This window comes from Anas platyrhynchos, chromosome 24 (assembly GCF_047663525.1).
Source record: "Anas platyrhynchos isolate ZD024472 breed Pekin duck chromosome 24, IASCAAS_PekinDuck_T2T, whole genome shotgun sequence".
Taxonomy (NCBI): Eukaryota; Metazoa; Chordata; class Aves; order Anseriformes; family Anatidae; genus Anas; species Anas platyrhynchos.
In genome coordinates, this window is record NC_092610.1 from 5,861,990 (window position 1) to 5,877,656 (window position 15,667).

Consider the following 15,667-nt stretch of genomic DNA (forward strand, 5'->3'; position numbering starts at 1 on the left):
CTGCTCCAGACTGCTGGAGAATGGCTCATGAACTGTTCTGGAAGGGATTACAGGGGCACAGGAGGGGAAAGGTGGTTGCTGCCCTGCTGATGGCTCTGGTGGGCACAGATCGTGGCTTAAAATACCGTCTGCAGAGTACAGTGTAAAACTGTTCTGGGAATATAAGATGCAAGATGCAACCCCTTTTCCTGGGGTTGGCTGTGACTCTGTGCTGTGGTTTTAGTAAAGCACCACTTTTTGCAAGATTCTGGTTAAAATTTGAAGCTGTGTATCTGTTGGTATGTTCAGATGGCTTCCCACCCTTTGTCATGTCCACACTTAGGCCAACGCTGATTTAGTTGCTGAAAGCACATAATCTTCTAGTGTTGTGATTTTTCTGTGGGGATGGACATTTTGAAAAATTTATCTAACTGATCTTTGACTCCTTTCTGCTCCGTGAGTTAAGAAAAACCTTAAATGTGTATGTGATAGCAACAGTTTCCTGCTTTAGGAGATGGGCTTGTTTTTAGCTGTTCAAGCAAAAAAAAATAAAAAAAATAAAAAAATAAATAAATGAGGTGCAGCTGAAGATAACAATCCATCAGTGCGATCTGGGCTTACTGCCCCAAGCCAAACTTCATGTGTTAACACACCGCATGCAGTATTGGTGTTTTGAGGGTCTCCTCATCTGTCTCTAGCAGAGGATGACAGAAGCAAAATTGGTTTCTGTTTTCTTTACCATTTCAAGTAACAAACTTTTTTTGGGGAGATGTTTTGAAAATACATCCTCAAATTGGGGCTTTACCCACTTTTTTCCCCATAAATGGTGGAAGTTTTTGCAATGGGGTAGGTGGGACATGGGTAACTGACACCCTCATAGTATAAACTGAGTAACACAGAGTTGGTGCAGATTTTAGCTGGAGGGAGAAGTGTGAAACCTTTCATCTTGTAATGAATTTTTCTCTCATCCCACCCCACCACCCACCAGCAGAAAGTTTTGGGTTTTGCCACTGGTATAAAATGATTGGGGGGGGTTCCAAACAAAAAATCTATATTTGTCAAGTTTGAATACTATGCTTGCTTTCACACATGAAGAAGAGGCGAGTAGTTCACCTCTGGAAGGAGAGCTTCCTCCAGCCTCTGCAGGACCTGGCATTTGAGCACGGTGTCAGGGCTCTGCCCTCAGGCTGGTTGAAGGCCCCCAGCCAACCTCAGCCTGGCTTTTTCCCATCTCCACATCACAGACAGACGTACTCCTGCTGGAAAGAGACACGGACATCTACCAGCACATGGAGACCCCCAGGTGGAGGACACGGATCAGCTGCAAGGCTCCAGTTATCAGTAACTTCAGGTTGCTATTAATACACCTGGGGTGGACACAAGCCATATTACGGCTACCTGTGACACCACACAAAGTTTAAGCAGGTTAAATTAATTGCAACATTCAGAAGTAACTCGGATTCAATGATGCCATTAAAAAACAGGGAGACCCATGAGGGCAGCACCCCAGGGGGTGTTGCCAGGCCTCCTCCAGCCCCTCTTCCTCCCATTTGCTGTTCCCATCTCATGAAGGCAAAGAGCTTCGCTCCCCAAAGCCAAAAATGCAGCTTCGGGTGCTTAGAGCCCAGAGCTGCTGCCTAATTAAAGGTTTCTGGTATGTGTGCGTGGTATTTGGAGAGCAGCAAGCCACCACTGCAGCTGTGCAAGCAGTAGAAAGGATGAAAATCGAAGAGTGGAGAAAAAAATGAGTATTTTAATGTGTGCACAGGAGCCTGTGCACAGGGAGTCAGGCTTTGAAGTGCCTTGTCACCGAGCTCTTGTGACTTTAAAGCTTCTTTATATTTTGTTTGCCACTGGTGGAGCTACAGCAAAGCGGTTTGAGCTGGGAAGGGGGATGGCATCTGAACACCCTGTGCGCAGGACCCTGGGTGTGCAGATGTGAGGGTGCTGTAACGGGGAGTTTAAAGAGCAGTCTGTCAGGCCGTCCTGTGGGCTGGCTTTCCCCCAGTCATACAGAAACCAGAATTGAACCCCCTGAAGCTAGTGTGTATTGCAAAACCTATTTTTCATGTTTCTGGATCCAATTTACTTTGATAAAATGCACAAGATACCTGTCAAACCGTTGCCTCTGTTTTTTTACACTCACTTGTCACTTGCTAACAGGCATTTACATGGGGAAGTGTATTGATGAGATAAATGGCATGGCAGCACCCAACCCCTTCCCTTGTTTTATTTAGGGAACTGTTAAAAGTTTCCTTTCTATTTTTTTTAAAAAAAAAAGGCAATAAAAAACAATCAAACAAAAACCCAACACTCCCCGAGGTGTTTTTCCCTTTTTGCAGAAGGTCACTAAATGCGATTCAGTTTCTCTTGTATTGATGATGCTCTAGGGAAGTTTATGCAATTAAAAAGAAAAGCTAAACACTATTGTTACTAGCGTTGAGAAAGGAAAGGTGTGACAGTAACCTGCAGGGACTTGCATTTCAAGCTGGGCAAAGTCTTGTTTTATCCTTATTACTTGGGGAGATCCATTGCATCACTGGGTGTTATTTCACTGGGATTGCCTCTGCCAAGCCCATCTGTGGCTGCATGCAGGCTGCTGCCTTGAAACCTTCTCATTCTCAGGACTCAATATTGCAAATCATTGTGCGAGTTAGTTCTTTCGGAAATCCTGCTGAGATGCCTCGTCCAGCAGCTGTGAGGCTGGCTTGGGTGTTTGCACGCCGGAGTTTCAGTTTCCAATTCTCCTGGCTGTCAGTGTAAAACTACTTCAGTGCTTCCTCTGTCTCCAGCCTTTTGGGATGTTCTAGGGTTATTTGCAGGCTGCACCAGCACAGGGACAGGTTTCTGGTGGGAAATGACCACTGAAACCTTGGTGTTAGAGCAGCAGGGGGGCTGACATGAGGCTCTTTGCTGGAGGTAAAGATTACTGGAGGTAATTATCCATTGCTTCTTGCTACTCTTTACCATTTAACAGTGGATCTGGAATTAAGAACCCTCAGTTCTCACTCCAGAGAAATTTGACTTCCAGATTCAGTTGTGCTTTTATTTTTTTAATTAATCCAAGCTGGGAAAGATAGGATGACAAATATGTGCAGAGACTGCACGGGAGAATTTAAATTTATTCTTGGAGAGAGCCTCCTCTTTCAAGAGGGCTTAGTTCTAACCTAAAGCATCTGCTCCTGAACTTTCAGAAGGGAGCAAAATGAATGAAAACCTCCTGCCTTGGAAGGTCAGAGGCTAGGGTAGATGGCGACAGTGCACTTTCATTGACTACAAGTTTCCTTGGCTGCTCTCTCCTTGGATTTTAGAGTCAGAATATGGTCAATAGGAAAACATCTATGGGAATCTCCAATACAAGAGAGACAAATTTAATGAGAGACAATACAAACAAGTGGCTAGTTATGACTTTAAATGCAAAGGAGTGGATAGGGTGGAACTTGTAGAGTCATATTGCAAAGAAAAATAATTAAAAAATATGAAATCTGATTACTAAATGATGACAGTGCACCAAATGCTGCATACAGAGGTAGCACTTGTAGGCTCCATGAGCAGCTTTCCTGCTGACAGTGGCTGTCTGTGCAGCTGATTGCAGCTCAGCTGAGGCTTGCAGTTCAAATGACCCTATGCAACTAGATTTTTCAGACTGCTTCTTCATTGATATATATGCACGGTTAGATAAAACTGTGATGATGTGTGAGGAGCCTTTGGTTTCCCCAGCTGTTGGAGGGAGAGTGGTGGTGAGTGGGGGCACACAGCTGGAGGCACCAACCTGTGAGGTCCAGCTGGAGCAGGACTTTGGTCCTCAGCCTTGGCTCCCCAGCACCTCTGCCCAAATGATATCCCCTCAGAAAAAAAACAAGGGTCTTCTCCTGCTTTGATGATTGGCTTCCTTTTCTTGTGTTAGTGGGCTTCCTTTTCCTTTTCTTCTTCTGAAGTAGAGGGATCCAAAGCACCGGTCTGGATGTCTCTCTTTAACTGATTTGAGCTCTTCTCTGACGAACAGCATTGTATAAATATTACTTGGCAAATGAAGCAAAAAAAAAGGTCTATGTTTTAAGAGTGGTTTACAGAAAGTACTCTTACAAAGTCCGTATCTATATACAGTGTATTTCAAAATGACACACAAGGGATTGCTGCAGGCAAGAGTGCTTCTGTGGAGATGTGCACAGGGAGAGCACAAAGTGCTGCACCCCCAGCACCTCTGCAAAGCGCCGCAGCCCCTGGACAGGCAGCAGGGCCACAGCTCCTCACGTGAGAGGTAGGCACCAGGCTGCAACCTCTCTGCTTCTCCTTTTCCGCTCTTCTAAATGACCCTGACCTGTAGGAAGTTCTCTTCAAGTGTGCAAATGTCATAGAAGAAACAGGAACATTTTTACATCTTAGTTACAGTAATAGCATTAGCTTGATTTCCCTCTCCCCTTCCCCCCCCCCCCCCCACACACACACACACTTTCCCCCTGTAATAACCCTTCCTAAGGATTATTACAGAAACCCAAGAAAGAGTTCAGATTTTGTTGGCTCTCTCCTGTTCATGTTCTTTCTCATGTTCTCAAGTTTTGTTGGCTTTCTCATCACAGAAATGTCCATTATTTTGACAGCAATTTACTCAGCAGAGAGGACCCAAGCTGTGACCCTGAACATTTACTTTCTAAGAGATGCAAAAGTTTTCTTTATAGACATGTGAATTATATCCACAAATCATGTTTGTTGGACTGTTTTTGTCAGTAAATCTCAATTCTGTCAGAGGTACTTGGATAAGTTTTATAGCTGGATACATTTGAAAATACTTAACACTTTTATTCCTAACACTGCTTTATGGCTAAGAGAGGATTGTTTTCCTCTCATTTCAAATGTAATTCTTGTAAATATCCCATGCAAACGAAATGGAATGAATACAGCATTCACGAGTAAAACTCTCCTGCCAAAACTGAGGTTATGGTGCAGTCTGCAAATTCATTTTCATGCACGAGTTGCAATAGGACTCTTGCTGCAGAAATTACACAGGACAGTTGGCTGGCTAGTTTCTCCGTATTTTATCTTATTCGTTGTTTATACCCCCTTGTCATCACCCGTCATTTGTTGTTTATTGTTCAAAACCCATTCCGACAGAAGGATTATTTATTTATTTATAAACTTCTCTAGGGCTGAGGATCAGCAATGCGTTAGTCCAGGGATCTGAGATGGCGTTGCTGTTGCTGTTGCCCTGAGTTGATAAAATTGAGCGAAGAGCAATGTCAATAACAAATGCCCAGCCTGTGGGGATTTTTTATGACCTGGTGCTTTAGAGAAGAAGCAAACACAGCTGCCATGCACTTCAGCCAGAGCTTGCACTTGGGCAAAGGCATTTTAGCCTGGGACCTCAGAAATTAGAGAGCGCTCTTGGAGGGCCAGAAGTGAAAAACTTGGCTTCAGCAACTTCTAATTCTGAATTCAGGCCTTCAGGGTGAAATCCAATTCCCAACCTCATAAAATAGCTTTTTTTTTTTTTTTTTCTTCCTTTTGTCTCCGAAATGATACTGCTAGCTCCACCCCTAATAGGGCTAGTGCAACACTTGCAAGCTAATATTTAATTTTCCATCAGCCACAGCTGGGCTCACCTGGATTAGGGTCAACAGGAGGAAGCATAGATTTTCCATGCTGTGATGTTATTTTTGACTCTCAGATGTGCTTTGCTGTAACAGCAGGAAATGTCATACTCTGTTCAAGCCACATGCACCCAGCCTGTTCTGGGGCAGATCCCTGTTTGAAGGGGCTGTGCTGGTTTGCTAGCCTATGGGCTGGAACTGCTGGCCATCAGATTCAATTAAAGTGACTTTCACAGTGAACAGAGTTTGACTAGATGGGAAGCTGCAAAATGTTATCAGAACTCGAGGTAAGAGGAAAAAAAAATGTAAACCGCAAGTTGGTTTGCTTTTTCCAATGGTCAAGCTGCAATAAACGTCAAGCTCATTATTGTGCAAATATTAATCTCAAGATGAATAGTGGGATGCTTGATGCAGTTTTGATTCTAATTAGAAAATTTTCTTGATCTGAGCAGGATGTTACTTTGAATAAGAAGTGTTGGACAAAGGAAAATGTGTGAATTCTCACCTTAAAAATTTAACAGTAGTGCTATTTTGTTCCTTCTGAATCAAACAAACCAGTGGGACTGTTTATCTTTGAGCCATGCAAAAGAAAAGCGAATGCTAAATATGGTTTAAATCTTCTACTTACACCAAGAATCTGTCCTCTAAAATATACTTGCTGAAGAAAACAAAGACTTTTAGCCCAGCTCCAGATCAGTGCAATCCAATTGTTTTGTCTTAGCTGCAGGTTTGCATTTGGTTTTGGCTTGGTTTGACTTTGGCTCTCACAGCAGGCCAGCTTCTTCCTGCACCGCAGTTGATGTTTATCCTTGACAATCTTGTTGAATTTTTCTTGTTTCCTCCTCGTTCCATTGTGGGTTTTTTAATATTTTTCACCTGTATTGTTATGCACAGCTAACCTACACCGTTCACTATAAACACGGTTTATTGAAGCCATGGAGGAACCACGCTCTTGCTCCTGCTTTGAGGATGGTTGGGATATCATCGTGCCAGCAGACAACCACAGCATGTGGTGGGACTTTGCTGTGAGCCCAAACCCTGGTGTGTGCAGATGGGCCAAGCAGCACCTGCTCTGACCTAGAGCCAAGACTTTACTACAGGTTTCTTGCAAACGGACCAGGTTTTCTCTTGTAGCTTTTTGCCTTTGCTCTTGTGAGAGAAACATTGAAGGCTATGCCAGACTTCCAGACTAAATTCAATCCTTGGCTGTGCTATCTCTATTTGATCTTGTGCCAATATTGTCCTTGAAACAGCTCTTCTCCTCTCAGCTTGTATCTTGCTAGGTCAAACAAACTGGTCTTCTGTTAGTCTTCCATTGCAATGTATGTTCTCTGTCGCTTGATTGATTATTGCTATAGTTCTTGGCATCTTTGCAGAAATCATTTCTGCGACATGGTTAAAAAGATCTTGGGTGAGGTCATACCAGGGACATATATAGCAGCATGGATGTCTTCTGACATCTGCTTCTGAAGAAACACATCTTGCTGAATGTTTTAAAATGAAATTTTCATTTTCTGTTTCCTGTTGGTTACCATCACCCTTTTGTACACTCAAGTCTCTTTCCAAAGCCTCTTTCCAAAGCTTCTTTTTCTAACCAAGGAACTCCTAGCTAGCAGCAGAATGCTTTTTCCTTCTTTTGCTCATGAGCTTGCTCATCATCCGCACCATGAGGCTCCATCCTGGTGTTATTGCTCTGGTCTCCTCAGTCATTCCACTTGCCCTGTCTGATATTTCATTGATGATGTTTCTCAGCATCATATCAGGCATTTTACTTAATCATCCTGGTTTGCATTCTAAAAATCACATGAAATTGATTTGAAGTCCAACTCTTGGAGTGATTCTATTTGTAATCCCACTTCTACGCTTACACCTGGTAACCTTTGAGAGAGATTTACTTATCCAGTTATTCTGGAGCTTTTCTTCACGATTCCCCTGCCCTGTTGCTTTGTACAGGATGCAAACTCCTACTAATCTTTGCACCCACTAGCTAAAGAAACTCCATTCACTTTTTCTGTTCCCCTGCCTAAGCTTATCACAAATGATTTTGCTAAGTTGCCTTCATTTATCAGAGCTTTTCCTTTTGAATAATATCAAAAATTTAAATTACATTTTTATTAATTGTATCATTGCAATTAACTTGATAAGTTTATCTAAGTTTTGCTATTCACACTCAGTTCCATTAGGCATTTGGGACTAGAAATGCCACTAGGTTCAAGATGTTCCTGAATGTATTTTATACAGTGAAACATGTACATGCATTAATGTGCAAGTAGCTAATTCTGTAAATATGTTTTAGCTCCTATGCAGGACTAAAACTTAATTACTAGCTGCTAAGGGTCAGCAAAACAGCGCTGATTCATAGGAGTATCACTCCTAAACTGCCAGCTAAACAAACCAGAATCACTTCTGCATATGTCGGCCCTAATTTCTAATTTCCAGCTCTTGCTGTTGTATGCCCCAGGCCCCTCTTAGGTGCTGAGCCTCTCCACACTGCCCTGGTCAGGGCTTGGTAGTAGAACATTCTGCAGTAAAACAATAAATAACTCGGACGTGGGTTTCAGCCAGGAGACGGTCACTCATTTCTCACTTGCCACGGCTGGCAGCGTGTGAGGCGAAGCAGAAAAATCTGCATGTGGCACTGCAAAATCTGATTGACTAGGTGCCTGGGGTTGGCGTTTGGGGGCAGAAAGGGCAGGGTGACCTCTCCAGGCTGGGACAGGAGGGACCTCCTACTCCAGCACAGCTGGGACTGAACCAGGCCAGCATATGCCATTTCCCTTGAGTGTGATGATGTGAGTTATTTAATGTAAACTTAATTGTTTCAGCAATGGATATTTTCACTAATTTCTTCTCAGTGATGGCTTCTACAGGCAGTCTTGGTTGTTTAGCTGGAAATAAAGGAGTTATCTTATGTTAAAGATAGAGGGAATGCTTATAAAGTTGGTAATAGGCTTTCTGAAAACCCAAATATGGATGCTTTGTACATGTTAATGAGGTGGTATTTTGCTGTCACCATGCTAGTCTAAGATATTGAAGGAGTTTGTAAGGACTGGCCATATCTTTCAGTGGACCAGCTGGTAAGACTGATAAAAACAGGCAAGGGCTTAGGCATGCTGGTCCATTTATTTCAGTTCCAGTCAGTTTAGTTAGTTTAATAAAAAGATATGACTTCTTACACGCTTGAATTCTCTTGTATGCTGGTTGCTTCTTGGTATTAATGTAAAACTCATATTTCTTTATGTGAATAACCAACTTTACCGGCCTATCTCTGACTGGTAAAATCTACCAAGCCAGTGTTTACTCAGCCTTCTAAAATACATTTCTGAGTTCTTACCTTCTACTACCATCCCTTGCTTGTTGCTGAACTCATTTTCTCTAGGGTTAATCGAGAGCAAATCCTTTGAACTCTAGTTATTTCTGCCTGATCTGGTACAGGGCTCTCTCTAAACCCCTTTAGTGTAATGGGTTATATAAATTATCAAGGGTTAGGCTATGAAAAAGTTTAATTAGAAATTTAGAAATTGGCTTTCAGCCAAAATATATTTTTCTTTCTGTATGCCCAATTTGAAACAAAGTTTTGCTGCAGATCTTAACCTAAAAATTCCAAATTTTTTTGTCTTTTACTTTCTACTGTTTAAAACACTCCAATGAGTGTAATGCACAGAAGTATTTCAATAAGAAACTCAAACATAACAAAAGTTTTCAGTGCCTGGTTTTGAATCCCACTGTGTAGGTGTTTTCTACTCAGGACTATCTAGCTTGAATGGAAGGACTCTCCCTAATGTGTGCACACAAGAAACTGCACCCAGAAAGAACTGCAGGAGTGAAACCTACACTGCAGCATTTACCATGATGAGCAACTGCAAACCATGAAAACGAGGAGGAAACACCACATTTGTCATTTAACATCTGCAGACTTGTGCTTTTAATTCTGAATGTTGATACTTTAAATTCAAACACCAGGTCTCTGCTGCACTTGATGTTTAAATTCAACCATGGACCCCATTATATGGGAGGTGTCACTGGCAGTGTCACTTGCTGGGGGCATTCAGGTCAATGTCATTTTAAAAGCAAAATAGTCATCGTGGCCACAGCAGAGGGCTGCCTTTGGTTGTTACATTTGGTGAGGTGAGTTAGCTCAGGGTGGATGCAAACCTCCTAATCCTTCATGGGGCTGCAGTGTCTGTTCTGCTTCCTTGCTCCTAGAGTGGTTCTGGTCTGGATGAGGTCTCCTGCCACTCATGCTTAGGCTGAGTTCAGAGGACAGCCTGAGGCAGGGACCATCCTCAGGTTGTAGTTTAGACCTGCAGCTTGGGCTGTCCCATTTTCCAAACATTCTGGCTTTGGGGTTATGAGCAACCCAGCATTCTTCGACCATCCTTCCTCATGGCCAAATGTTGTGTATGTTGTGTCTCCACAAGACCAGGATTCAGCCGCTGCTATTTTTTAATCTTCTAAGATGTTGCAGCTCCAAACTGGAAGAACATCTATACTTGGGTAACTGTGAAGTGACGGGTGCAGGGAAAGGCACTAAGTCCAGTTTTCCAAATCTGATTAGGAAGGAAGCACTTTGCTGTCTTAGAAATACAGTTACCTCTGAAGCACAGCAGAGTTTTTATCTAGATCCATAAAATGTAGTTTTCATAGTGGCTGGGTCTGGTTTTCTCTATATGAAGCCTCTGCCCTATGGTTTTTCTGCTTGGCAAGACTTCCTCTGCACGACACCGTGCTGGCACAAGCCTGGAGGCTGCACCGCGTGTCCTCTATCACAGCAGCAGGACCAGAAGGCAAAGGCTGCACAGTTCGCAGGTTTGTGGGCCCCTGACTCCTGCTCTAGTGCAGCAACAGAATATAAACATGCTCCTGCTGGCATCTGAACTAATGATAATTAAAAGAACTAAAATGACATAAAGGCCAAACACTTCCAGAATTTTTAAAAGTTAATCCACCTTGGTGATAGGTCTGTGATAATGGTAACTCCAGATCTAACCGAGTGGGCTGTCCAGCCCAGTCCCTGTAGCAGAGCTTCACAGTCAAAACCCACAGACTTTCCCTGCTAGCTCAAAATAAAGCTCTCTCCACCACTTATCCTCTCTGTCCCTCTCTGTGCATATCTTTGAACAGATGATCCTGTGATAAACCAGCAAGGTATCATTAACATCTGCAGTGTTTTGATATCCTTGGGGGAAAATGCCACCAAAGTGCATAATGTTTTTGCATTTTTTTAATAACTGCTGTGTTGGATCCCCGATGAGGGACTGGTATTCCTGAAGATACAAGACATTAAGCGGGGGGGATAGTTGTAGACCCCCAGGTATGTACCGCAAGGGTAGCTGCCTTCTGTCATGCTCAAAACCCCTTTGGGACAGGAAAGCAATACACTCCCTATTCCACCTAAATGATTTTATCACCACCCCAAGCCTTTGTTTTATTCGTCTGCCCATTCACTATTTTAATTATGATTATTTATTTATTTATTTATTTTTATTTTATCTCTCTGGGCACTGAAACCTCTTGGATTCTGCCTTTTGGTTCACTTATTTCGGGAACTCATTAAATGCCTGAGACACGTGTTCATTATTAGAAAGTGAAAACAAGTCCCTAGCTGTGCCATGGGAGAGACTTCATGGTGAATTACCGTAGTTAAGTAGTGGCTTAACAGCTTGAGACTCTTCTAACATTAGGCAGGGTTTTTTTAGACCTTTAATGCATGGCAGATTATGATGCTTCCTGTACTGAATGGTATGAGGTTATTGTCTGTGGTTGGTTTAATATGGATCTTTGTAGAGGGATAACACACAATCCTGTACATGTTGTAGAGGAATTTGATAATGTTCTCTGTTTGACGAGAACAAGGAATGATTTAAATGGAGAGGGAGTTGGGGGGGGGAGAACCACAATAATAAGCAAAACCCATCTTACTACTTAGCTATTCTTACAGACCTTTCTAATGCAATTCAGGCTGGAAGTGAAGTTGAATGATGATGTGATTCATTAAACTTCAAACTTTACTGGAGTGCCATACTTAGACAAAATGATTTCTTCTGAAGAAGCTCATTCCTCTCATCCCTCTACTCCTGGCAGTTGAGATCATTGAAACCTCTTGTGCCATTGGGACATTAAAAAGCCCCACAAGGTGCTCTGAGAAGCATCACAGCCAGTAGCAAGGGAGCAGAAAGGAGAAATTTTGTGGGGACCGGTGGGGAGGTGATGCTCATATTCCTGTGTTACATATCCCTGTGTCACTTTGGCTGATGGATGCTGAGGTGAGATATTGCTGTTTAGTGACCAAAACAAAAACATGAGATCAAGACTATTCACTCATGAGCTTTTATGGATGTCTTTTCTGTTCTTTTGCATTCTTCATGACATGATGGTAGATTTTTATACCAGTTGCTTAGTTGAGAAAAAAACATGTCTGATCTGGGGAGTATTAGGTTGGAAGCTCAGTGAAAATTGAGAGGAAAAACTCTCCTTGAATATCAACCATTTCTCTAATCTGAAACTTGAATCTTTTGGGATTCACACGTCATTTGGTATCGGATGGCAATTTCAGATCACAGAACTAGCTAGAAGTAATAATCCAAAAATTTGCAAACTTCCGTTCTTTAATCAGTCATAGCTATTATGTGCTCATTCTGGGCATACAGACAGGTATACATGTTTAGAGATTTGTATTCTAAAATGAGGACAGATGATGTAATGGGAATCCAAGGCAAATGCATGCATACTCCAAAATGCATGCATAAATTTTGTTGTAGCAGGGAATTACCACCCTTCCAAAGGGGAAAATGCAGCCTTCCCCCCTCCAAAACCAAACATAAACCAAACCAAAACACAAATCATTTCCATTATAAAGAGAGGTCAATAATAGGCTCATGACCATCCCTGAGACACCCATTCAGAGTTCTGGGCAGGTGATGTTACCTCTGGTTGTCATAGCCATGTCCCATTGCACCAGTGGTTTCCATAAGCCCCAGAGGTGGATTGGGACCCTCCACCTCCATGGTGGGATTCAGCCTCCTGGGGACAAACTTTAGCCCTTCTGTGGGGCAGTGATGGGGAAATGGAGACAGTTGCCCACCCTACCCAAACTCCATAGACACTTGCTACAGGCTCTCATTTTTGTGTAATTGGATTGCTTTTTTATTTTTCAAAAAATTTCAAGAATGAGTTGATGGCACTGTCCATCAGAGGACCAGGCTGCTGGGTTATCCTGCAAGCAGTAACTCTACAAGACAAAAAGCCAGCTGTGAACAGCAAAAAGTGGTCCTCCCTATCTTCTCCGTCCTGCACTGCTCCATACTATGCTGTTGTGCCAAATCCCCAGCTGCAGCGAGCAATGTGGGTTTAACCAAACTCTTTGGCTTGGTTAAAGCACGAACACTCAGGGCTCTGATGGCACTCACAGCCTTGTGGTCTGTTCCTCTGGTTACAACTCATCCTTTCTTCTGCTACATGCTGTTATCTTCTGCATCTACCTAAACTGCAGTACAATCCAAATGTAATGTGTTGTGTAGTGGCACCAGGAATTCTTTTTGTTTTGCTCTGTTAGGTCCCAGGAAGGCAGTGGCTGCAGAGGACTTGAAATCAAAACCCTGTTTTGCATCTATTTTTATTGCTTATTAAAAAGTGTAAGAATTAAAACAGCAAAAACAGCCACCATACTTTGCCTTTTGGATCCCAGGAGCATTATTGAAGCTAGTAATTAAAAGGAAATACAACTATATGCCTGCAGTTGAACAGGCTTGATATATACCTTTAAGGCAAAAACTACGGAGTTTCACATGCTTCTTAGTCATTTTTCACAAGAGAATGCCTATTTAATGTCAGAACCAAAGTGCTGAACTGAATTCCCATGAATAGAGCTCAACCTCACCGACTAAGCAATGCATGCTGTACTGTGCACAACATGTATGCAGCATTAAGGATGTATCCTGTGCAATGTGTGGGGGAATATTTCCTCCTTCAGATAACCCCAGTGGGGTTTGGGACAAGCTCTAACCAAGCTGCTCCCTGTGCCTGCGTTCATCCCCACCTACTCAGGGTTAAAGCATCTTAGGGTTTACAAAAGCATCAACAGGGAAATATCAACTGGTTTAGAAGAATTATTATGAATTGTATTAACTTTTTCTGTTATTTTCATGGGAAGAAAAAGGAGGAGGATGGAAATATGGTGTGTTTCTTTGACCTCTCAAATAACACCAGTAGTTGGATATGTTAGCAGCAAGTCCTGCCTAAAAAACACCCAAGAACTAACAGCTTTTTCCAGGAGACTGGGCAGTCCTGCAAGTTCTCAGCAAGACTGGGTGCAGCATGGAGCCCAACTAACAAGCCCTGCAGAACTTAATAACTCAGCTTTTGTGGAGCGTGTTGCCTCTAATGAGGGTGTGCATTGCTGCGTAGGGAGCACCCATAGGGGATGGGGTCTCCCAGGTTTCAGACCTGTTTCTGCCTACTTAATGCATGAAGACACAGATGACTTGCGATGCAGGTCTTTGCATTGCTATTTAGGAAGTTCTCCCTGCCATTAATGTTGATTTATACCGATTTTTGAACTTGCTCAGAAAGTTTCAGGATAGTGGAGGAAAGCTGAATTTGTATCACTGTTTTAAAAATAAAATATAAAGGCTAACAGCATGAAGGTAATTGGTACAAAACACTTGCATGTTGTATGCATGCTGTTTTCTGTAAGAAAGGGTGATGTAAACTCAACATGGCACACATGAAAAGGATTAAAACCTCATTAAGTAATTGCTTTCAGGATAACTTTGAGTCCTGTTTCTGGGGATGGGGATCAGGTGGTTGTGCTCTCCTGGTGCTGTTGCTGCAACTTCTGTGTTGCCTTCTAGTATCTGGCTTTCTGGAAGGATCCTTTAAAAATCACATGAAATCAGAGGGAAGCTTGAGTCATCATAAAGGAGGAATGTGCATCAAAGCCAAAGAGCTTGCATAGAGAAACTTAACCTTCCCTTATGGAGACAACAGCAGCATGGTAATGGCCTGTAAGAGCAGAGCTGGTAACAGGTTGTCTCTTCTATCTCCTGCTCTGTTTTGAAGCTTTTTACTGAAACTTCATGGGGAATAATAACACAACTCTGTGCCTTCCTTGTTTAGCACTCTTAAGAATGGCCAGGTCTCCAAACTGAGAGCTGAAGCCAGGTAAATGCAGGCTGATATGGGAGCTCAAAATCAGCAGTGGAGGTGTATAACCACTGCAGCTTTTGAGCTGATTGTGTATTTTCCTTAATATATATAAATAAATCTCTTGTTCAAACAGGCTTTCGCCCTGGGCAGTGTGGTGACCTGTTCTCAGGGGCTTGGGCTATTTGCTCCTACCTGCATGAGGCTTTTGAGTAGACTGCCGGGCACTGTGTTAGGAGGTGACGGCTGCTCTGGTTTTGCTATCGGTTGTTTAGGAGTTCAAATGTCAACTTGACACTTCAGTGAACTTTCTTAGCGCAGCTATTTTCACATGTGACTTGTGGGTGTGGAAAATGAGGCCTGAGCAGACAAGTCACTTCTCAAGGTCTCTGCGGTGGAACATGGCGGTATGTGGAGAGCTGGGCCCTTGTGAGGGTGGTGGCCTTGGTGGAGCATGGTGCCAACCTGGTGACACCACGCTGATAACCAAATTAATTCACTCAGGTGCTCTTTTATGGAGCAGTCTGGTGCCAGGAGAATCTTGGCTCATCTCTCATGTATGGCACAGACTAGCTGATGTGCCAAAATGCCTTCTTGTTGAAATCGGGAAAGGGAAGAAAAACATGAAGAGCTGTGTCTGTGTGGACTCGGACAGTGGTCTTTGGCTTAATGGCCTGATTATCTTGCTTTCTTCCCTCTTGCTGCACTTGTTTCAATGCCTACAGTGACACACAGTGGTGATGAGTCTCTGCTGTGCCAAAGCACTCGCCTTGCCACGGGGAGGTGGGGGCCAGCACAGGCTGCTGGTGGCTGCCCCGGCCTGGAGCTGCCTGCTGGGCCTGGACGTGGCCTTCGGGCTCCTCCTGAGAAGGTCAGATGAGGAAGCTTTGGTTTTCATTCTTCCATTTTATCACTTTGTTTACTTCTTCATGATCAGTAGAGAGCTGTGGGTTTCA

General features: G+C 43.1%; 1 protein-coding gene across 10 annotated transcripts in view; it reads left to right on the forward strand.

Moving 5' to 3' along the window:
* Nucleotides 1-15,667, forward strand: part of HIVEP3 (HIVEP zinc finger 3) — a 305,019-nt gene that overhangs the window by 27,318 nt on the left and 262,034 nt on the right. For 4 of the 10 annotated variants that reach the window (XM_013095700.5, XM_038167237.2, XM_038167238.2 and 1 more), the window contains exon 1: nucleotides 14,346-14,562. The exons of 3 other annotated variants lie outside the window; for them this stretch is intronic. The gene's annotated coding sequence lies outside the window, so the exon portion shown is untranslated. Of the gene's footprint in view, nucleotides 1-14,345; nucleotides 14,595-14,684; nucleotides 14,730-15,667 lie in introns of those variants that run through there. 3 more of the 10 variants (XM_038167231.2, XM_013095698.5, XM_038167232.2) reach the window with 3 other exon arrangements.